Raw genomic sequence first — 25,822 nt, forward strand, 5'->3', positions numbered from 1 at the left:
AGTGGTTCAGCTTGTAGTACAACTTTTAATTTGGGCTTTAATCTTTCAGTGGTGCCCTAGTTTGTTATTCAGCTCAAGGTTAGTGGAAAAATAAAATGCAGCAGTGATTTTTTCTTTCATTTTTAGTGTTTTCCCTGTATATAGTTAACTATGTCAAATTATTACGATGTTGTTTAGCTTCAAGACTGATCTGTTAACACATTTTATTTTACTTGGCTTTGTAGTAATAACATTATTTTCATAATGAGTATATGACTATTATAAACAACTTGAGCAATGCAGAAAAGACAAGAAATATGTTATAAATCACCCAGAAGGACTACCCGTAAATAACCAGTGCTTTTGGTAAACATCATTACCGACATTACTATATGCATATAGATTAAGTTCTCTAATTATTTTGTGAACGGATTCAAGCTAAATATGCTTGTGTGTTTCTAGTGATTCACTTCAAGGTTGTAGACACTCTGTCTCTAAAAGTGAAAGGCAAATAATTGACCTTGCTTCCTAAAATCTTTAGAACCTAGCATTTATATTGAATAAGGTTTGTCAAATTCACTAATTTTAAAAAAAGCTATAAATTGAGAAGAGAAAAATTAAACTGCTTTCCCAAGACACATCCTAAATTTAAAAATCTTTTATTGCACATTCAAAATTTTAAAAATAAAGGTAACCAAACTATTTCTTCCAAACTTCTTGAGTAGTGAAAATTGAGAGAACAATAGATATAGTAGCTTATTCTTTGTTTTTGTTTGTTTGTTTGTTTGTTTCCTTGCTTGTTTTAAATGTCTATTATATTGTTAATATTTTTTAAAGTTTACTTTCACAAAAGCCCTATATGTAGAAAGAGTGTTCAGGAGTATGCAAAGGCTACTTTCAGAAACATTAGCTTTCTGTTTTTCTTCTTATCCAATGGGAAAATAATTATATAGATATAGATATAATGTGTGTTTAATAATGTATGTATATATGTATATGTGAATAATATGTGTATATATGTATGTGTAATATATGTGTTATTTATTTATTTATTTATTTATTTATTCCTGGCCAGAGTAGAAATTGCTTCATAACTGCAATACCTCAGTCACTAAATTATGTTATGTTAAACAAAATACAAGTAATCAAATAAAAAACTCTCAGAGTTTGTATATCTTGACTTTGCTATGTAATAAACCTTATGAATATGAGTGTCCACGGGAAAGAGTTGGTTTTTCGAATCACTTGACTACTGCTAAGAAACTATTTCTGCTAAAAAGATAAAGTAAAATAAAATAAAATAAAAGTTCCAAGAACCAATTGAGCATCCTGAAAGTTCTTTAAGCTGCTTTATTCTTAATCATGGATTTTTCTAGCATCAATATTTCTTTTGTATCCTCCTCCTACTAAGTGGTAATCTGTGTTGTTAGGTACACTGGTCTGGGCACTTAATAAATTAATATGAACATTTGGTTGGCTTTTTATTTTCTAACTAATAAGAAAATTTGAGATGACCCAACAGGGTGATTTGAAAACTTGGTCCAATGAAGTTAACATTTTTCTTATTGGTCAGAGAAGGCAATTAGGCACCAAATCGGATGAATTAGTGTGACCTCCTGCTGTGCTTTTTTGAGAAATATTTTAATGTATTTTCATGGCTAAATGAAAAGAGTATTGTGATCAGTTTGCCACATCTACTATGCTGGAAAAAAAAACTTAACAAAAATATACTCGCTTTCTAAGTGCACTTGTGTTCCAGGTCCTCTGCTCTGGGAGGCTCACACAACACTCACTAACATGCTTTGAATTTAGGAGGATAATGGTGGGTTCTTTAGGCACGTCTATATGTTGGATATGTTGGCTTGGAAGAGTGCATTGTAAAATACAGTGCCAACACAGACATGCAAATAAGTGTTATTTGTGTTATTTAGTATTAGTAAATACTAAAATCCAACTCATTTAAAGTTTTTTTTTTTTTTAAAGAAAATACAATTTGTAATGACATTAAGGGTAAAACAAAGAAAAATGTGATGGAAAGACAGTTTCAGTAATGAAAACTCTTTCAGTGTCACTTGAGCACTTATCAGAAATAAGGAACAAGATAGTCAAGTAAATGAGAAGGAAAAAAAGACTATAATATGTTTTAATAGTTATTTTTCTAACTTTGGATTACAACTGAATGGCCATTAACAATAAAGAAGAAATGGTCTTATAATAAGTAAATCCTTGATTTTCATTTTTTACCTAGCTGGGAGAAGAATGTACAGCTATTACTGGAGTGAGCATCCTTTGGAAGTCAGAAACTGAATGAATGAAAGACTTCCATCTTTCTAATGAACAAAGTAGCGGGAAAATTTTGGTGATGAAATAGAAGAAGAGATAGAAATATTACATTTGCATGCCAAGTCCCTGCTTTCAAGCATTGTCAGGAATTGGTGCACCACAGCTGAAGTAAATTTATTCCTTATATTTCTAACTTCATCAGGAAAATTCAAGGGAGCTCAATTGTATATAGAAGTATTTGAATAAAATTTATAAACATTTATAAGTGTTGTGGATTTAAAGGTGAAGAATCATTTTATATCTTTATGTTAGTGTTCTCATAATATTGACCCAAACAAATGTATACTTGATAGGTTAAATAATAGTTTAGACTAGCCAACATATCCATAATAAGTAGCAGGTTTCTAAGAATTCATATAAATAATATATGAGTTAACCATAATTTATTTTTTTAAAGTTTGCTTTCATTTTAATTATGCATAGCAAAGACTGTATATGAGCTATGTGTATATTTCAAAGAAAAATAATGAAACAAACTCCCTCCTTTAACTGTGGCTCTGCTTAAGAAATTAGAATTTGTGGATTAGGGCATGGATGAAATAAGTGTTGAGAATTAAGGAGTGCACTTGTGAAGATCTGGTGATGTATGGAATTGTTAAATTATGGTATTGTACACCTGAAACTAATATAATACTCTATGTTAGCTAACAGGAATTAAAATAAAAACTTTGAAAATTAAAATTAAAGAAATTAGAATATTAATGTTTTTGAAGCTCTATAAGCCCTTCCTTCTACCTGCACCATTCCACAGGGCTGGGACTAACATGAAGCAAATGAGACTTTTGCTTCAAGCCCAAAGTTAAAGAGACCCCAAAAACTCAGTAATCCAGGGAACACCTGGGTGTCTCAGTTGTTTAAGCCTCAGACTCTTGATTTTGGCTCAGGTCATTATCTCAGGTTTGTGAGGGCAAGCCCCCATATTGGAGCTCCATATCAGGTCCCACCGAGCATGGAGCCTGCTTAAGATTCTCTCTCTCTCTCTCCCTCTCTTTCTGCCCCTCCCCCCACATGTGTTTTCTCTCATACACTCTCTCCTCTCAAAAAACAAAAAAACAAACCCAGAAATCAAGATAAATAATATTTTAATGCAATATTTTATAATAATCTAAATTGAAGGAAAAAATTCATGATGAAAAAGATACCAAATTTATTTATTTATTTATTTACTTACTTACTTATTTATTTTAGTGTTCAACGATTCATTAGTTGTGTATATCCATCACCTGGTTATCTCATCCCCTACTAACCCTCAGTTTGTCTCCCAGAGTCCAGAGTCTCTCACAGTTTGTCTGTCTCTGATTTCTTCCAATTCAGTTTTCGCTCCCTTCCCTTGTGGTCCTCCATGCTATTCCTTGCATTCCACATATGAGTGAAACCAGATGATAATTGTCTTTCTCTGCTTGACTAACTTCACTTAGCATAATCCCCTTCAGTTCCATTCATGTTGCACAGTTGGTGGATATTCATCCTTTCTGATGGCTGAGAAATATTCCATATTTTTAAATACAGTATCAGTGAAAATGAAAATTTAAAAAAAGTTAGTAATTCTGATTCCTTTTTATAAAAAAATATTTATGACAAAAATTAGAATTTGTATTAATTGTGTTTTCATGTTTCTTTAGAGCTGTTTCTCATTGTCAGTACTATTGACATTTGCTTTGGAAAATTCTTTGTGATGGGGGCTGTCCTGTGCATTGTAGGAGGTTTAGCCCCATCCCTGATGTCTATCAAGTTTTGAATCTAATATAAATAGATTCTAAATAGAATCTAATATAAATAGGACCATATGTTTTTCTTCATTTTTTTTTTACTTCAAATGATGTTTTTCAAATTCAAGCATGTACAGTATTTTTTTTAATTTTTTTAACAATTTTTTAAAAAGATTTTATTTATTTATATGACAGAGATCACAAGTAGGCAGAGAGGCAGACAGAGAGTGAGGGGAAGCAGGATCCCTGCAGAGCAGAGAGCCTGATGTGGGGCTTGATCCCAGGGCCCCAAGACCATGGACCTGAGCTAAAGGCAGAGACCCCAACCCACTGAGACACCCAGGTGCCCCAAAAGCATGTACAGTATTAATCATATGTACCTCAAGTTAATTAGACATTCTAGTGTCAATGGACAATTGGGTTGTTTCTCGTATTTACTACAAACAAGGCTACTTTGGACATTCTTACATGCTTCTTGATGAATATCTATGCAAAACCATATGTATAAGTATATTCATACATATACTTAAGACGTTTTTGATGTGCATGTTGCACAGATTTCTAGAAATCTCACTTGTTCAATTTCTTCATAGGATTTTTCTCTATTTTAATGAATACAAATTGTATTTTTGTTTACTTTCGTGACATTGACAAATATCTGAATAAGGTTCCTGAAAAAAAGTGAAATTAAAATATAAAAGTTTTAATTTCCACATGTGCAGATCTACACTGGAATTTTGAAGAAGAAAAAAATTGTTGTGTTTGGCAGCAAGAAAGCATTTGGAGAAAGGGTAGGACATATTTTAAAATTAGAATATGGAATTGGCTTCTATCCACATTGTGCAACATTAGAAGTCCACTTCTCTATCCAAAATATCTCATCCAGCACTTGACCATTTCTCTGGAGTTGCCCAAATCTTAAACTCCTAGAGACATTCCTGGGGTTAAATGCCTGAGATGGAAATCTCAGAGAACAACATGGTCAGGGACCTGCATGTACAATGTAACAACATCCACACTAGACTTGTCTTAGCACTGAAAGGACTCTGTTTAATGTCTTAGCTATAAGTTGTCAAAAAGAGACTAATGAGAAAAGGATGATGAAGGAATTCTTGGTATAGAAACGCTGCATTTCAACAGCTCTGTCCAATTTGTGACTCTTAATGAAAGCTGCTTTGTTGCAGCAGGACTGTAGAATTTTATTTAGGCAGGCCATGTGTCAGGTGACAATATGAAAGCCATGCCTACAGCCAATTTCCCTAAATGGAAGCAAATTTCCCAATAAGAATTCATAGTAAATGAAGGAGGTAGTAGGATGTCATTGATATTTGTAAATGGGAATTTCCATACTTTTCTAGCCTTAACAGTATAGTTTACATACTTAAAGATTACGTAAGTTAAAATAGAAATCAAAATGAAGTACTCTGATAAACTCCTTCAAAATAAACATAAGGTTACACTGTAAAATGTATTCCTTTTACACATATGCAAGTCCTATTGATGAATTTGATGAAGATGTACTTCTTTTACAGCTAGTGGTGGATAATTTGGGGGTTGGTGTAGGGAAATAGGGAGCCAAGCATATAGACACAGAATTTTCTTCCCCAGAAATATGCTGCAAATGTAAACACCACAACAGGGAGTAAAGATATGCTTTTAAGCTTGCATAATTTCAGTAAGTATTCAAAGTATGATAAAAATTAAGTAAAAAGGGATAATTTAAGAAATCCTTTGGTATATGGAAGGAGAGATTAAACACTAAGGCAGCAGAATTTTATTGGTATTTTGGTAACAATGAAGTGTTACAATATTTCTTGTGCTCCTAGACTCAGGATTTCAAAGCAAAACATAGTTGGGTAAATAATGTAAAGCCTTAATTTGGAAAAAAGAAACTTATGTTATTCTCAAGTGAAATAAATAAGATCAGCATTAAACAGGGTGTATTAGAGAGATGCAAACTGATTTAGCAAAAAAAATTCCAATGCTTTCATGGTTTAACATAATGAAAGATCATATCTCGTTCTCTTAACAATCTTTTTAACAGATGGCTTTCCTCAGGTACACGACCCCCAGTCCTCTGTCTTGAGTCTGTCTGCCACCCTGAGAGACTTCAAGGTCCTCTGCAACCCCCCTGCAGACAAGGAAAGAGAACATGCAGAGACTTCTTAAAAGCCAGGCCTTGAGGGAACAGACATTATTTGTATTCAAAGCTTGCTTCCTCTCTGAAGCCTCTTCTGATTCTCCTGGGCCATGAACATCTCTATGTTCTCAGCATTCCCAGAGTACTTTGTTTATAACTTTATTTATTTGTCATGTTGTTTTGCCTAATTTACCTTCTCAATCCTCATCTTGATACATCTGGTTCCAACACCTATCAAACCGCCTTTAGCTGGTTCTCTTTGAACAACACATACATACATACATACATACATACAATTTCAGTTTATTTTTATAATATCAATTTGGGCCATTTACATAATGTATGTTTTTTCTATATAAAAATCTCATCTGATCATCATACCAGTCCCTAAATTTGTTTGTTATTCATGTTTTAACAAAAAGGAAATGAAGCTGAGAGATTGTAAGTACTGCTCAATTTTCCTAAGTAGTGGAGACTAAATTTGAAGTCAATACACACTAAACTTTGTTTTATCCCAAAATAATTGACTGAAACCTCAAAAATGTATTAAAGATTGTCTAAAGCATCACTTCTGACTCCCTAAGCCTATTTCCACCTACCTCTCAGAGAACTAACTAACCTGTGAGGAAAGAAACTACCAGCATCAGCAAGGTATTTTGAATCTGCCTTCTCTGATGGTGGTGTCAGTTGGACTAAAAGATGTACACATGTAGGGACACCTGGGTGGATCAGCCAGAGAAGCGTCTGCCTCATGCTCAGGTCATGTTCTCCAGGAGCAGGGATGGAGCCTCAGGTCCAGCTTCTGGCTCAATAGGCATCCTGCTCAGTAGGGAGTCTGCTTCTCTCTCTCACTTTCTCTCTCTCTCTGCCTCTCCCCACTGCTTGTTGTTTCTCTCTCTCAAATAAATAAATAAACTCTTAAAAAAAAGAAAGATGTACACGTATAGCTTTATCCATGGAAGGCATATTTGAAATGCCTTATGAGGTTCTCTTTAAAAGGCAAGGGAAAAAATTAAATACCAACTAAAGGGGGAAAGACTGACTCTTTAAAAAATACTATACTCAGTCTCGGGATTTTCAGTCCCAGAAGCTAATTTGGGACATCTTGGTTACTTCAGTGACATTTTTAAAGTCTCCTTTCAAGAGACAAATTTAGTGTTATGTATTTTTTGAAGTACACAGAAACCTAAGTGCTATTTTTTAATACCAGGACATATTGTTGAGAAGCTTATGGATTTAGAAATACTTTGATAGTGCCATCTAGTGAATACAATACAGAAATCCAAGTAAAAATAAATCTGTTTTGTTAAAAACATGTGCAGTAGCATTTTTCATGATACAAAGATTTTTCTTTCTAAGGTACCAAAGGTGTATTATCACTTGAAAACTTGTGTAGTTTTAACGTGTCTTTCTTTGTTATGCATTTAATAGATTTTTAAAAGCCAGACAACAATATAAAGGATAACTATTATAAAATGGTGGTTGAACTTACACTGTGTGCAACATTTTAGTAATAACTTCATTGCATTCCTGAGAGAGCTGTCTGAGATAAATAGCTCTGTCATACACAGCTGCTGGCATTCCTTAATATTCTCAGACATGCAATCACTCAAGCCATGTGGGAAAGGAAGAGTAGGATACAAAAGTAGGCTCATTGATCCTGTGGGTGAAGTCTTACAGGACTCTGGCAAGTTCAGCGGTGAAAACACTGTCTGCCTCTTGACAAGAACAAGATTATAAAATGCTTTGAACAGAGGATATCAATGGTGACCTGGATTATAGGGAACGGATTACAGTACAAATCCAGAGAAAGCTTCAGGGATTACAAGCACTTATTTTCCATGCAATGTCGAATGATAGTATATCTCATTATTGTTTTTGATTAAATAGCTGAAGCGTTTAAACTAAAGGAATATATTTTTAGTATGATGAGTAGTGAAATTTTCTCTATCAAGCACTCCCTGCAAAATGAAAATAGAATCAGTTAAAATTTTATCTTTAATGCTGTCTTCATACTAACCTGATTTCACAGAACATAAATGTTTTCCTCTTATGTTCTAACAACCTTTCTTCAGCATCCTTTACCTCTTGTATAAGATCTTTGCCCATACAGTTATTGTCAGCTGTTACCTGCTGATAAATTCAGATGCCCCAATATCAATTTCCATGTGTTCCTTTCATGGAAAGGAACATTCTTTCATGGTCTCCTTTCTCTAGCCTACTGTTGCCTCTTTGCCTCCCCAAACAAGCTACTCCTAGAGTAATCTATGAAGTCTCCTTGATCAATGGCTCATGGCCATATTAAGTGAGAATCAGAGCTGACAAAACTTTTGAAGTTATTAATGAGAGAATAGTATCAAGAACAAATTGAACACTGGCTACTAGAGAGAATAAGCAAGCTCATTCCACTGGTCACTGTCCTCTAAATGATGTGTAGCCTTGCCCCACAGCAGCTATTCCTTAAATTTCATCTCGAAGCATAATTGTACTTGCCAAGTGGGCTGCCGCATCTTCAGTGGGTTGATCTCAAGTGTTCTGCATCATCTCAGTTGGCAGCGAGGGAGCGGCAGAAGATCTGATGGAGTTTTTCCTTTCAGCATATTTATTGACACTTGCCTGTATGATGCATCACTGTTTCATCCAGGGTCCCCTGTTCAACAACTGCAGGTCCCAGGGTTGCTGTACATGACCAGCTGCATATTTTGAATTTAGAAAATCATCTTGGAAATAAAGTTTTACTCTAGCTCGTGCATGAAATATTTCATCATTATAGATTTGTCCTCAACTGCATTTGTCCTTGAAGATGCATTATTTTTCTTTGTTTGGGAACTTTGGGTTTTTGCCTTTGAAGCACTCTTCAGGCACTTAATCAAAGGATGTTATTTCTGTTACTATGAACTTCTATTTCCTCCACAGACAGTATTATAATAAAAATAAAAGAAATAAAGAAATTGCTCACCCCAGGGCATTCAGCTGTTTCCATTTTTCATTTTCACTGTTCTCCTCTTTCCTTAGATGTATTAAATGGAGAGATAATTGTATTCATATAGTAATTACACAATTCTTTTCTGTGTCTTTCACATAAATTATACCAGTAAATCTTGTTATGTGTATGCTTCTCATCATTTTTGCTTATTATGGCTATCTAGCTTAGTTTTGTGGAATCATCTACTTTGTTTAGCATTAGCTCTGAACTTGTAAATTTCAAAAAAAAAAAAAAAATCACAACCACAATTTGAGTACTCAGTTCAGGATGGGAGTTATAGTAATAGTTATATATATCTAAACATATAATGTATATAACATAATAGGATTGAGAATCTCTATCACCTTATCATCATATGAGTAACCCCACTGACATCTCATAGAGAGTAGAAATAGATGAAAATTTCCTTGGCTTTTTTCCCTTTCCCCAAGAACTGGAAGACATTGATATTGTCTTGTAAGTGGTTAATATAATATCTAAAACATACTAATATAATTACAAATTTATGGAGAATCAGTAACTTGTTCCCATATGATTTGGATATCTAATAAAGTGCTTCAATTATATTTTCATTTCATCTCTCTTTCTTTTCTCACTTTTATCTGAGCTCTTCAACATTTTTTTTTCCTCTCCTCTGTGTAACTTTGGGAAGCAACCTATATAGGTAGGATTCACCAGTGGGTATTACTTTCTCAAATGGCAATTGACAAATCTCCAATAATGTAAGTTGTAAAGGGTACTCCATAGTTTCCACAATTATATTTTAATGGCTGACATAAATATGATCTGAATTGGTAATCCACTGGATACTTATTTTAAAAATTAATTTTGTTTGTTTGTTTTTTTTTTTTTTTTTAAGTGGGTAGAAGAAGAATAAATTGTTTGTTATTTTTTACTAGAATTTTTACATAGATAAACTTTTTCATTTTTTGTAATTTTTTCCTTTTATTTTATTTCTTTTTCTTTTATTACAAGTTTACTAGACCAAGGATTTGGATGTTATGTTGGTTCTTGATAATGACTGCTATAGTGCTTTCCAAGGAAATTGTACTTATTTGCTATAATCACAACAAAAGCACCAGATTGATCACAAATTTCTGACCTTTAATACTTTTTAATTTGGAATGAATAAACTTATAGATCCCATTTTGGAAATACAAAAACGTGGAAAACATTTTCCTCGTTTCGTTCCTACTTGCATGTCTGCACTTTCCATTATTGTTCATTCTCTTTGAAGGACTTTTGTTTCATCATTTTCTTTAAGTAAGCAAAATAATGAAAGGGATGAGATCAGCAGCTTGCTGTACTACTGTAAAATTAAACCCAAATAATGTCACATAGTACAAAAATAAAGTCAGTTATAAAAGTAATAACAACTTTAAAAAATAACTAAATAACTAAGTATCAATTGTCTATCAATGTTATTGAACCCAGTTTTATGCAAAAGTGCAGGGGCATGAGGGGGGAAAATAGATTGATTTGATGTGACTACCCTAATGGCTCATTATCAAATTGTCTAAATGAAAAAAATTTGATTGTCACTAATTTGAGCAAAAGTAGATGAGAATGGAATGGATTGGCCATCACATTGTCTCCAAAGAAGGCTTATAAATTTTATTTTTCATTTTTAAAAATTTAGTTTAATATAAATTGGGTATAAACAGCTGATCAGTGGATCTGTGTTTTCATAGTTTTTTTTCTGTCTGGATCTTTACTTTCTTTCGAATACTTGCTCTTATTACGGACTCTGTAAAAGCAGACTCCATACTTAAAGCAGTGCTGTCTGTCTTCTTGGCATATGGTATGCAACAGAACTCTATAAAAAATATTTTAGTTATACAGCTTCTAGTAGAAGAAAAATATCCTGAACTGGAGCATCCATAAAACTTTTAAACATGAAAGTCAGATTATGCCTTAGAAAAACAGGTAAAACCAAGTAGTGTTCTAAGTTGGAACAACTGAAATCTTAGCTTTTCATATCAGTTTGTTTTGACACCTTTTCCAGTGCACGCGGTGTCTGTTGCATAATAAATATATGGTCTGGTAGGATAAAAGCTGTCTACATTCTTTGCAGCTGGTGCAATGTGCCGTGGTGCCTTGTCATCACCTGCCCACATTTAATTAATAAGCATCTGTTTCATTTTTACATTTACTCAAGATAGTGGCTTGATTTTGTATTCTTGATTCTCTACTTATTTCTGGTAATAAAAAAGATTTTCTCTTTTTTATTCCTTCCCAAACAGCTTATGTTGACAAAAATTCAGGGCATGTTTGTTAAATTAGTAGGGAAACAGACAATGCCAAAGAGATTTGTAGTCCTAGAAATTAAAAGATGAAATAACTTGTGGATAAAACAACAGCAAATTGGGTTGTATTTTAAGTCTTCACAATTTCTCTTCCTGTTCAAGTGGTTTTAGTTTTTTATTACACTACCAGATGCAGTGGATCAAAAAATAGCTTGCGATAAATTACAAGAAAACACAGTTGTTTCCCAGGGAAGATGTTAACAACAAAAGTCCCCGTTAAATAGGTTTTTGTGGTGGTTACTCCCGGGAACCAAGGACTTTACAGCCTGGAGCTATATTTAAGGTAATGATTGACAACTTCTGATTCTCTATTTATGTTGTGCATATACAGGTCTTGTAGGGAAATGTTAATAATGCAAAGCTTCTCCAAGGAATCAATTCCAAATGTGTGGAGATTGATATACTGTTGATTGTAATAACATAGGTAAATTATTTTTTTCTTTTTTAAAAACAGGTTTTTTTGTTTTGTTTTGCTTTTTTGTCTCCATACAAGAAGTAATAACTTCTAAGTTTGTGTATCCAAGTAGAACTCTGCTGTGATCAAGACCTAAACACACAAATCTACCTACTAGATAATACTATCTAGATATTGCACATATATTTCAACATTTGTGCCTAAAACTCAGATCATCTTTGCCTCAAAAATCTGTTCCTTATCTCTGCCTTAGTTAACTGATTTCTAATTCTTCATCGCCTGAAACAAGAAAATTAAGAGAACTGTTCCAATACTTTGTAGATCCAATGATTTTCCTAGTTCCATAAATTTTAATTTCAAAAATATATCATCTTCATCATTTTCTTATTTTTCTGTTCATTCTCATGAATGATAGCCTCAAACCTAGCTCTGTTCCTACTTCCCTCTAACATGCTGTATGCATTACCAATCGTGTGGTTTTCTAAAAGTTAAGTCCATTGCTAGATGGTTTTGCTTGAGAATTCCAGGTGATTACCCAGTACCGTCAGAAAAAAAGGCACATATTCCTTGGAGTGTGAGCCCAACATCTTTTAGTCTGGCATTTACTAATATATCCTGTGTTCTTTCCTACTAGCTGATTTCCATGAACCTTGAACCTCAGAAAAGCCAACCCTCTTCTAATTTCCTAAACATGCCGTGATTTTTCATTTCCCTTTAACTTCACATGTGCTGTTTCTTTTCCCAGGAGCATGGCTCACCTTTGTGCTTGCAAACTTCTACTTTCTCTTTAAGACACAATTAAAGCTTCATAAACTCTCTGATGCACTTCTGGTGTTTTCTGAGTAATTAACACTTTTTTTTTCTTATAAAACTATTCGTGGGAGGCACCCAGGGAGTACTCAGTCTGTTGACTTTGGACTCAGTAATGATCTCAGATTCATGAGATGGAGCCCTCATTGAGCTCTGCTCCGAGCATGGAGCCTCCTTAGGATTCTCTCTCTCCCCCCTCTCTCTGTCCCTTTTCCTTATCCCCCCTTCATGCTCTCTTTCTAAAAAACAACAACAACAAAAACTATTAGTGGAATTATTAATTTATGTACATATGATTTCCCTACTTGACTGGAAGTTTGCTGTGAGCATACTGATATCTAATTCATCTTTGTTTTTGCAGTCGGTGCCTAGGATAGGAAAGGCATGTGTAATTCTATTGGCATCCATTGGATACATGAAAGACGGAACATACACGAATAATACAACTAACCCTAATTTATAAATTGTATAATTGCATGTCATTTCAGTTAATTATAAAATTGTTTAAAAATTCTTGATATGTGTGGAGTCAGGTTAAATACCAATGACCATATAATCATAATTTGCACTAAAACATGAGTTTTGCTTCAGTTCTAAAACTAAAGCAAAAATGTGACCACAAAATGTAATGTTTGGCATTTGCATTGTTTTAAAATACCTGACTGTGGGGAACCTTGGTGGCTCAGTTGGTTAAGTGACTGCCTTTGCCTCAGATTATGATCCCAGAGTCACCAGATCTAGTCCCACATCAGGCTCCCAGATCCATGGGGAGTCTGCTTCTCCCTCTGATCTTCTCCCTCTCATACCTTCGTTCTCTCTCTCTAATAAATAAATAAAATATTTTTTAAAATAAATAAAATGAAATAAAATACCTGACTGCTATAAAGTGTCAATGTTCATTATACTACTTAAGCTTAAAGTCATTATATATTCTGTGGTGTTAGAAAAAAACATTAAAGATAATCTCTAGACCACAGACAAGCAAAATTTAGTATTAAAAATGTTATTAACTTGATAAAATTTGTAGTTATAGATATAAAGAAAATATAAGTAAATTAATTAAAACATAAATAAATATAGCATATGGGCAATGGGCTATAAAAACAAATACAGAGCTTCTTGAAAATAATATAAAACTTAGCAGAGCTGTTGAAAGAAAAATGCAATTGTGAAATTCAAAGTAATAATTTTTATTAAAATATTTGTTTAAAAAATTATTATTATTTATTATTTTCATTATTAAAAACATTATCCAGGGGCACGTGGGTGGCTCATTTGGTTTCAGTGCAGGTCATGATTTCAGGGCCTCACGTGGGGCTACCCGCTTAGCTGGGAGTCTGCCTGAGAGTTCTCTCTCTCTCCCTCTGCCCCTTCCTCTGATCATTCTCTGTCTCCCTCTGAAATAAATAAATAAATCCTAAAAAAAAAAAAAAAAAAAAAAAATCATCCAGGAAAGGAACTATAGTAGAGATGGTGCTTCAGAGATTGTAATATAAGTAACATAATTTTGGAGACAAGTCCTGGGTTTGTCCCATAACTGTATGCATTCTCTGCTTTGGGGAGATAAAGTAGTTTATTTGGCTTGTATAGACATACTTGAAATTTGACAGTAGATTTTTGATAAAATTAAATGTATTAAGTGTTAACTTTGTGGCATATACACTCTGTTCTTCTTAGGTTGCAGAAAATGTTTGCAGTAAGAGTCTGGAGCGGTCATCTTTTTTAGGTTATCGTCAATCTTGCCTTTGTCATAGTCATGCACGACATTACTTGAATAGAAAAAAATTGAGTCTAAATTTATGAATCAGAACAAATGTTATGTTCTTCATATTTATTATATGAAACCTATCATCTCAATTTATCTGCTTATTCAACAAATAGTTAAGGCCAGCCAAGTAGACGCAAGCCAAATGAGGCACTAAAAACAAAGCAGTGAGTGAGATCCTTTCTTAAACAGGAGTATATAACTTAGTTTGCAGGTATCTGAATTTTTCTAGTATTTTAAAGTGTTGTGATATGATAGGGATACTCTGAAACTGAGTTGACCAAGACTGAGTTGATCTAATACAACATATACAATGGGACAAGCAGCAAAGCCAAAGAGTCATTCATGTAAAGGGTGGAATTTCTATGCAGCTGCTGTACATAATGGAAAAGAAGGGGCATTCCAAAAAAGTAGGAAGAAATTTCAAATCTCAGAGAGGTCAAGTCCTGCAAAATGAAGGCATGGGGTGTTACCAGGAAAAGACCTAGAAAGCCAGAGATTCAACCGCAATAACACAAGCTGGTAAATTGGAAATATGCTCACCCTAATCTAGAACAATTTTACTTTTTTCACTATTTTATTGAGAGTTCGGGGAGGAAGAGGATGCATTTGAGTTTGCAGATTTTGCCATCACATTCTACAAATGAGTGAGACAGGGATAGAAATGATAGAATTATTTTCAACTGAGCGCCTATAAATTTGTTTTCTCCACTCTTGATAATTTGTGAGTTAGCAAAATAGCAGTGTGATCTGTTAGCTTAGGTTGAACTCATCTATTTTAATTATATGTTATTACCAGACTAGACTGAGACATTTATATTATGGGGTGATTCTGTACCATCACAGACATATATAAAAACAATTTTTTCCCGGAAGATGGCGCCGAAAGCTAAGAAGGAAGCCCCTGCCCCTCCCAAAGCCGAAGCCAAAGCAAAGGCTTTGAAAGCCAAAAAAGCGGTGCTGAAAGGCGTCCACAGTCACAAAGAAGATCCGCACATCACCTACGTTCCCACGACCCAAGACTCTGCGTCTCCGAAGGCAACCCAAATACCCTCGAAAGAGCGCCCCCAGGAGAAACAAGCTTGACCACTATGCCATCCTCAAGTCCCCCCTGACTACTGAGTCAGCCGTGAAGAAAATAGAAGACAACAACACACTTGTGCTCATTGTGAATGTCAAGGCCAACAAGCACCAGATCACACAGGCTGTGAAGAAGCTCTATGACATTGATGTAGCCAAGGTCAACACCTTAATCAGGCCTGATGGAGAGAAGAAGGCATACCTTCGGCTGGCCCCTGACTATGATGCTTTGGATGTTGCCAACAAAATTGGGATCATCTAAAACTTAGTCCAGCTGGCTAAATCTAAATACAGTTTTTTCGTGATAAAAAAAAAAAAAAAAATTTTCCCATTTTAGTTTTGTGCATATACCAAAGATAATTGTTGATAGTGAGAGGAAATCTTTTTCCCATTAGGGAACTGTGGTTCTTAAGGTACTAGAATAAGTGATAGAATTCTGTATCCGTAGAGCGTGGCCAGTCCCTTGTCTGTAAATAACTACATGCCTGTCAGTAAAAGCGATTCTCAAGTCTGAAATAGGTAATAGGGATTAAAGAGTATACTTATCATGATGATCTCTGAGTAACATAGAGATTTGTTGAATCACTATATTGTACACCTGAAGCTAACACTGTATATTAACTATATTGGAATTAAAATAAACATAATGTCATTGATAATGTCCCAAAACCTCCAGCAAGTGTCCTGCTATATACCCAGAGCTAACAACCATAATATAAAATATCTATAAATCTAGCATTAGTTGGTGTTACATTTATTTTCTTTGAACCCTGAGAAAGCTAGTTAATTTTAAGCAGCTTTTAACTTATTGATAAGTGATTTGCTGAGTACCTTTTATGTGAGGGCCCCCAAGCTGTAAGGCAAAAACCAATAGTACATAGACTATTCCCTCTAAAATCTCACAATCCACATATAGGAAATGGAAGATAGTACATAGGAGCTAGATTTTTCAGGAACTCAGGAACTCACTTGGGTTTGAGTCAACAGTATCTCTCCACTCTGGTGTTCTAAACAAATTAAAAGTCATCTTCCAAAATATCCTGAAATTATATGTACACATATATATAGATGCATATACACAGAGATAAATGGATAGATTTCAGAGGTTGAAAACAATTTCTCTTAGGTTAGATTGCCCGTAAAAGATTAAAATGTGACATATATTAGCATAGAATTAGCACATATTATCTCTTCACTTGTATGTACATATATCCATGTGAATTCTTGGAAGTAGACAGCCAGGTGCTATAGCATTTATCTCTCAGAATGGCAATTTGAATCAGGCAATCGAAGGAAAATTTGAATAACTATACATGTTTTAAAAAGAAATATAAATCATCATGAAAGCAACATTTTAAAAATGCTTAATTGTCTCTTCATTTTATTTAGCATCATTTCTAAAGCCAGTCCTGTATTTAAATTGTAGCACCTGCAGTGGAAAGGGGACCCAGATTCAGCTCCTACCAAAAGCTGGAATCTGTTCAATTACATGAATGACGTATTGTCAGCAGCCACTGTTTGAATCGTCTAGTGGTAGAGAAGCTTCTACTTTCTAAGGAAGCTGGGATGGTATGGCTTGATTGTGGGAACATTCTTTTTATAATGAGCCAAAAGTCTTTTTGTAAACTCAGCCTGGGGAGGCTGTGGCTTTGTCCTCAGAAGTATCATATATTTCACTAAATTCATTTCAATAGAAAAGGACTAAAATTTTGAGAAATGTTGTCATTTCCATCATGCATCTTCTCTTTCCCAGTCTAAAAATCCTATCTTTATTCAAAAACACATTTACTTCTCTCACTGTCTGGGCTTCTTTCACCTGGGTCCTTATCATTTGGCCAAAATCTGTCGGGAAACATACTGCCCAGAAATTGAATTTCAGTATTGCTCTTTACTGGCTTGAAGACTAACGCAAAACTATTTAATCTCCAAGTGTAAGTATTAAATATTATATCACTCACATCAGAAAAATAAGGAAAATACACACTTAACTCCTAAAGTATTTGTGAGAATCCAGTGATGACCTGTGAAGAGTCCCTACTTAACTGCCTCATACTTACTGGGATCTCTCTATTTCTGTATCCTACATTGTGTCCTTGATTAGAAAATAAAATAATAGGGGCTGATGTCTAAAACTTCCCAGTAGATGAGAGAAGAGTGGTAGGTAGTATCACAGGAGTATGTCAGACCTACCATAAATATCCATCTGTCCATATTGATTATTTATAAGCTTATGCCATCATTATGTATAGATTTTTTGGGAAGGTGGGAATAGGAAAAATTTGATTCATGGGTAATAAATATCATATGTTAGAAATAACTAATTATACACAAGAAATAGAGTTCCTGCGGCCATATATTTGTTTTAAGAAATAAACAAGGATCTGTGTAACATAAGGCAAATAGGAACCAGTTCAGATAGAGCATATTGTAAGCAGTGCATTGATTTTAAGAAGTTTCAGAACCTGGGGGTGCCTCGGTGGTTCAGTCAATTAAGTCTCTGACTCTGGATTTCAGCTCAGGTCATGATCTCAGGGTCATGAGACTGAGCCCCATGTCAGGCTCCACAGTGAGGGCGGAGCCTGCTTGGGATTCTCTCTCATTGTCCTTCTCCATCTGCCCCCTCCCCACTCCCACACTGTCTCCCTCTCTCTAAAAATAAATAAATAAACAGATAAACAAATAAATAAAAATTAAAAAGAAGTTCCAGGGGTGCCTAGGTGGCTCAGTTGGTTAAGTGGCTGCCTTCAGCTCAAGTTATGATCTCAAGATCCTGGGATCGAGCCCTGAGTTGGGCTCCACAGTCAGTGGAGAGTCTGCTTCTCTTGCTCCCTCTCCCGCTGCTCCTACCCCTGTGCTTGTTCTCTCTCTCTCAAATAAATTAATAAAATCTTAAAAAAAAGAAAGTCCCAGAACCTTAACTCTGCTATAAAATGAAAGAGGTTTTTAAAGGCTAGAAAAGGAAGAGGAGGAGGAAGAGCAGGTGGAAAGAATGGGGAAAATGATAGGTCTGTGTTGGTATCTTACTTCAATGTAATGGATTACCTTCTTTTAACTCTGTGGACTTTATTTAGCTAAATTTGAACCAATCAATTTTAAGGACAATTGTGAATTATAAACAATGATCAGTTGAACATATATGCCACACTGTATATTACATTTGCAATTATAACATTCAAACTGATTTTGAAAAGAGACATATTGTTATAAGAGAAAAGAAATTGTCATTCATTAGACAGAATGAATTCATATAATTTACTTTTGCCATTTCAACATCTATTTTTCTACCTTTGAGAACTAAAGAGGCATATTAATCTACTGGAGAATAGACGTATTGTTAAGTAAACCTCTCCAGTTGTTTATCTGCTTTCAAAGTTTTGATTAAGCACCATCAGCGAAAATGAAATTTCATTTTATCCTTTCAATGTTTCCTTTGTCCTTGCCTCTAACAGTCCTGTAATGGATCTTGCCTCTCGTTTTTTCCAATTATGTCCATAATGCTAATGCCTTTAAGCATCAAATGTCCTGTGAATCTTTTCTGACCCACCTCTTCAGGCAATCATTACAACTTTCAGCTTCTATTACTGTACTCCATTTGTTAGAGCTGCTCATACTTGGCCATCAGTTGTAAGGTGCAGCCTGACTCTCTCTGCCTTTCAGGCACTAGCATTCATCCCTGACCACTATTCCTTTTGTGCTCAGCATATAATCTGATCAGTCAGCATTATGTACTTGAAATCATCATATTGAAAAATTATTACTAATTCTTTTTATGGATTTAATTTGTGAGAAGTCAATTCCTTCAAATATTTTTATTTTTAAGAAAAATTATATGTATCAATATGAGAGTGATATTTTTAACATAACATATTCATTAAAGGCAAGATAATTTCTTTTATTCAATTAACAAATTAAAGATATATAGATAGAAGAAACAATTTTAAAAGAGTGAATTATCCATAAGTGTCAAGTAAGTTCCAATATTTTTGAGATTAAGAAACAGAATTTATATTCCATTGGAAGGTTAGGTAATATTTTATTGATATTCTGAGATGTCTTAAGCTTCTCTGGGTTTTTTTTTTTTTTTTAAAGATATTATTTATTTATTTGACAGAGAGAAATTACAAGTACACTGAGAGGCAGGCAGAGAGAGAGAGAGAGAAGGAAGCAGGCTCCCTGCTGAGCAGAGAGCCCCATGCAGGACTCGATCCCAGGACCCTGAGATCATAACCTGAGCCGAAGGCAGCGGCTTAACCCACTGAGCCACCCAGGCGCCCCGCTTCTCTGGGTTTTTTGTTATCGTTGTTCTTCTTTGCTTATCTTGGTCTTCTCTCCAGTTGTTGTTTCTCTACTTTCTCTATGCCTTCTTTATAGACCCATTCCTACCATGGCCCACTAGGTTTCTGATGAAAAATTCTTTACCATAAACTACAGGTTTCAGTTTACCACTTATCTCCCCTGTAAGTATTCAGGTGTCTACTCTTCCTGAAACTTCTCCCAAAACAAAGACTATTGACTGGTGAAATTCATTCTTACATTCCTGTATTTCTCTGTGTCAAATTGTATCAAATGGGAAGATCACTAATTCCTTCAATGGGCTGATTTCCTCAGTGTAACAATGAAGCCATAGCATCCCTTATTTTTTACAGAAATAAATTTCCCTATAGGAAATGAAGCATGAATTTGTCTAATGTAAAACTATGAAATTATGGAGAGTATAATGCCTCCTATGGCATTGCTCAGGCAGTTTTAATGTCCTGTCAGAGAAAGGGATGCAGGTCTATCAAATATTCTCCTGTGAGAATCCATTCATATCTTCAACTTACATGGCTGCTACCAGTTTTCTTAATGGCTAGATTTTCATTAGATCCTGTGTTTTATCAAAGGTTAAAATAAGTCATCCTAAATGGAACGCATTGAAAGAAAGAAAAAAGAAAAAAAAATATATCAGGCTAGAGCCTAGCGTGGTAGTGGGGCAGGAGGAGAGTGCAACCATTCAACTTCACATGCTTAGCTCTTTGGCAACACACTGCAAGTTTTATTTCTGTTCCTGTATGCATGTGTGGTTCCTTACATTTTGATCATAAGGTGCCTAACATAATATGTTATATTCAGATTGTTGACTGGGTTTTTCTTATTTTTAATATAAATTTTTCCTTTAAGGCATTTGCTTTGCATGCAGTACAGGTATGATACTACTTATTGCCATAGATTAACATTTACATCTTTTCTAATGGGAGGTGATAAGACATTAAAGGGTACCCAGAATTTACAAAGAGAGGTAATAGAAATTCTGTTTTCTCTGGAATGTTCTGGTCATCTAGGAATGGATTTAAGAGCCATAGTAGCAGCAACTAACACTCACAGTGGTTTTTGCCAGCATGCTGTAAACACTTTATATGTAGCTACTAATTTAACTACTAAAGTAGAACTTTATGAGGGAGGTGCTCTTATCAGCTCCATTTTCATGTGATGAAATTGAGATATACCAGTGCTAAGTGCCTTTTCCAAGGTTTCAAGTAGGAAATGAGGGAGCCAGAGTGAAGAAGTGTTTCTACAAAGAATATTTTCTAGAATCTGAACAAAATAATGTGATTCTAAAATGTAGATCCTTCATTTCCTTTTTACTCAATGTACTAAATTACTCTACAGAGGAACTGAATAAGGTGTGATCTTTTGTGAAAGCAATTTGACAAAGAAAGGTCTGTAGAAACTAGAATGAATTTACAAAGGGGTAGCTGACAAAATTCACATTGACAAGACCTAGTTGGCAATACAAATTCTAAATGACCCTTAAATAAGTTATTTTATATGCATCAAAGGTTATATATAGCTCTCTAGAGTTCTGAATACATTTAAGTATATCATTTCAGAATCTTTATACCAGTGAGAGGACAATCCAGGCACTAGTTACTCTTGCTTAAATGTTGTGCTTCAAGCTTGTAACTCATATAACTGGTATTGTGAAGTATTTACTCAATTTCAGAATCACCAACCTATGATGAATATGCTATATTAAAAAATAGTGCTTTACCCCACCTCTAAATTATGCCCTTGCTCTGATCATTTCTCTTCATAGTATCTTCAAAGACGTTGAAGACTTTGTAACTGACACTATTTTAATCTCTACACTGGGTTTACAAAACTTAGAGGCAAATTGTGATCCTCAGCTAACTAAGGCTAGACAATAATTGTATAACTTGTATGTTGGTATAAGTCATGATTATTGAAGTATGTTTTTCACAGAGTAAAGTTCACCATTTTAGGCTATATATTTTAGTTATTATTTTTTTAAGATTTTATTTATTTATTTGAGAGAGAGAGAGAGAGCATGAGCCATGTGGAGGAATAAATGGAGAGATTTAAAGAGAAGCAGAATCCCTGCTGAGCAGGCAACCAGATGCAGAACTTGATCCCAGGACCTGAAGTTCATGACCTTGAGCCAAAGGCAGACACTTAACTGACTGAACCATAGAGGTGCTCCATAATTTAGTTATTTTTGATGAATGTACACACTTATAGAAAAACTACTATAATCAAGGTAGAATATATTTTTATCTTCCCACAGAGTTCTCTTCTTGCTCTTTTGTAGTAAATCCTCTATCTCCACACCCAGCCTTTGGCAACCACTGATTTGATTTCTATCACTGCTTTGAGTTTTAACAACATCATAAAAATGGAAGCTTACAAGCAGACTTTCATGTCTGGCTATTTTCATTTAAGATAATACTTTGGAGATTCATCCATGTTATTGCATGTATAAGTAGTTTGTCCCATTTCATTTCTGAGTTGAATTTTGTTGTATACATTTATTGCTATTAGGCCAGCAGATACATGAAGAAATGCTCAACATCACTCAGCATCAGGGAAATACAAATCAAAGCCACAATAAGATAAAACCTCATATTGGTCAGAATGGCTAAAATCAACAACTTGGGAAACAACAGATGTTGGCAATGATGTGGAGAAATGGAAACCTTCTTACACCATCGATGGAAATGCAAACTGGCACAGCCACTCTAGAAAACAGTATGGAGGTTCCTCAAAAAGTTAAAAATAGAGCTACCCTCTGACCTAGCACTTGCATTATTTGGTATTTATCCAAAGGATAAAAACACAGTGATTCAAAGGAGCACATGCACCCCAAGGTTTATAACAACAATGCCCACAATAGCTAAGCTATGGAAAGAGCCTAGATGTCCATCAACAGATGAATTAATAAAGAAGAAGGTATATTATATGCAATGGAATATTTCTCAGCCATCAAAAAGAATGAAGTCAGTCAGATAAAGACAAAACTATACAATTTCACTCATATGTAGAATTTAAGGGGAAAAAAAAAAAAAAAAAAAAACAGATGACCATAGAGGAAGGAGGGGAAAAATAAAATAAAATGAATATTGAGAGTGAGGCAAACCATAAATGATGCTGAACCTTTGGAAACAAACTAAGGATTGTTGGGGGGGAGGGGAGAGGTGGAGGGATAATTGGGCAATGGGCATTAAGGAGGGCACTTGATGTAATGAGCACTAGGTGTTATATGCAATTGATGAAACACAAAATTCTACCTCTGAAACAAATTTTTGAAAAAAGATACTAGTTGAGAGTTGCTTTCTACACATTTTCATTACATTGCGTTAAATGTATGGCACTTTCCTTATACTTCTACACAGATTTGAGAACATTTCTAACTTCATTAAAGAAGATGTTGAAAAAAAAATTAACAGAATGAAGAGGATAAATGGAGAAGCACTGGGGAAAGAGGAAAGAATGACAATAAAAGTCTAAAGTTACTATACTGGAGACTACTTCTAGCTTTCCAAAATTATATTTTGGCAAAACTCTTGTTTTGAATACTAATTGTATGTGATTATCTTGTTTTAGAAGTATTTTGGAGAAAGAAGGAAAAATAACTATAGGTAAATTGGATTTGCAGCTAATTGCCTTTGTTCTAAATTTGAACATAGCAATAATTAATTATTTTAACAATTAAAATGGACAGGTCTGTAACAGCTGATTAAACATAGAATTTTATGACCTCTTTTTTTTTCATTTAGCTTTCTTTTCTTCTTTTGCCCATAATAGTGCCAAACTATTGATTATTTTAAAGTAGTAGAAGCATGTTTCTTTTTTAGTATAAAAAAGAATTCCTTAAATTATTTTCCTAAACTTTCCTTCAGATACCCCATATATTTCCAAAATAAGAGACTCTGCTATAATAAGAAATACAAATGGAGTTTTAAAAAGAAAATCTGTATAAGATTATGGGCTTCCTGAAAGGACTCTTAAATGCATTCATAAACACCAGTTTCTTGACATTTTAAAGCCGATAACAACCCCCATTTCTATATGCTTTCACAATATCCTGCCAATACTTAAAAGTGTCATTATTTTTTCCTGCTTTACATTTGTTTGCCTTATGACAATTAATATGTTCACATGACAGTACTTTATTTAATTTTCTGCTCCTCCCGCCCAGGTAATCCCCAAGTATATAAATGCTAATCTTCTTCTTCTGAGCCTAGCACATACATACTCCTTAGATCTTAAGATATAACCTAGGTGAGATTAAATCTTCAAATCATAAACTGAAGTAAGAATTTAAAACAAAACAAAAGTGCGGTGTAAAGCAATTCAAGTTTTAAAAAAGAAGAAAAACAAACAGAGAGACACACAAAAACCAAAGTCTCTGAAGAATGATGATCATTTAACAGTGAAAGTTCACCAGAGGAGAAAGTAGGGGATTGAAGAGTATCTCTGAAAATAGTCAAAGCTTTTTTGGTTAAAGGTACCTTTTGATTAAGAAACAGAATTGACCTATACTGTAACAAGATGATTTTGGAGTTTATGTGAGGGAAAGGGAAAGTACTTGCATAATAGAAAAGGGATTTTTATGGTGCTTTGGGAGTCCAATTCCATGAACTCACGAAATAAGGTAAATTTCTCTCTGTTTAGAAAGCTTTAGGCTCTTGTCCGTAAACGTAGACTTCCAGATCCCCATTGTACCATTTTGTTCCCGCGTTTCTAAAACCCTCATTAACATTGCTTTCAGGTTAAGCTTATTTGTGTATTGGGATTCTTAGAAAGCAGTTATCTCCCTATAGCTGAACTATTCCTGCTCAAACATGTGTTGCCATGATCTCAGGGCAAGGTTAGGATTTGGAAGTTGGTGATAAATAAAGAACACCTGGCTCAATGTCTCAGGTTATCTTATGTAAATTTACCCAGTTTGAGAGCCCATATCATTTGAATGGGAAATATTTTGCCCAAAGTGGTATTACTTTTTTCCTTTTGAAACCAACACAAGTTTTTAGTCTATGGTCTATAAGGCTTGTACGCTTTATCAGGAGTATTGCTTATACAACAAATATTTTTAACTTTTATTTTTTCTAAATCATGACCTTGCCAACAGCTTGATATTACCCCAGTGATTTGCTACTAGACAGAAATAAAGAAGAAATTTCTGTTGCACTAAGGTTATGTTTCTGCTCCAGGTTGTGGAAATTTGTTACAGCAGCCATAAGAAACAGATACAGGATGCTACATGGTAACCTCACAAGCAGTAATATGAGCTATATTTACTCAATGAGATATTCCAGAAATATCTTGTTTTTTTAAGAGTATATATTTGTCTATTCAAAAACAAAAACAGGGGCGCCTGGGTGGCTCAGTGGGTTAAAGCCTCTGCCTTCTGCTCAGGTCATGATCCCAGGGTCCTGGGATTGAGCCCCACATCAGGCTTTCTGCTCAGCAGGGAGCCTGATCCCCCCGCCCTCCCCGCCCCTGCCTCTCTGACTACTTGTGATCTCTCTCTGTCAAAAACAAAAACAAAAGCTGACTTACCAAGTAAGGGTGATCATTACTTGATGCTTTTCATAAAGCCTATCTTTAGTAAGAACCACCTGTCTTCAGTAATTACACCATCTTGCTTCAAGGTATGAAATCTTTTTCTCTACCCCATTGAATCTGAGCTGGATTTATGACTTGGTTTAATTTATAAAATTCTACAAAGATTATAGCATAACCTTAAAAGGTGTTAAAGCATCCAATCTTGACTCTTTCTACCCTAACACCCTCATGTGAAAAAGCCTAGCTTCCTTGAGAATTGAAGACTCATGAAGAGAGAAACACACCAATACAAACTCCACACCTGTATGAATGAGATCGTCTAAGACCATCCAGCTACCGTCTAGCACCAGATAACTGCAGCAGTCTGAATGATTTCAGACAAGACCTTTTTAAATTGCTGAACAACAAAATAAGTATATATTGTTATTCTGTTCAATGCATCT

At 34.6% G+C, this 25,822-nt stretch overlaps 1 protein-coding gene and 1 pseudogene across 43 annotated transcripts in view; both read left to right on the top strand.

Annotated features, from left to right (window-relative positions):
* Positions 1-25,822, top strand: part of PTPRD (protein tyrosine phosphatase receptor type D) — a 2,277,302-nt gene that overhangs the window by 418,668 nt on the left and 1,832,812 nt on the right. The gene's annotated exons all lie outside the window — the stretch shown is intronic.
* Positions 15,315-15,795, top strand: LOC101672812 (annotated as a pseudogene).

This window comes from Mustela putorius, unplaced genomic scaffold (assembly GCF_011764305.1).
Source record: "Mustela putorius furo isolate JIRA1106 unplaced genomic scaffold, ASM1176430v1.1 tig00003944_pilon_pilon_pilon, whole genome shotgun sequence".
NCBI lineage: Eukaryota > Metazoa > Chordata > Mammalia > Carnivora > Mustelidae > Mustela > Mustela putorius.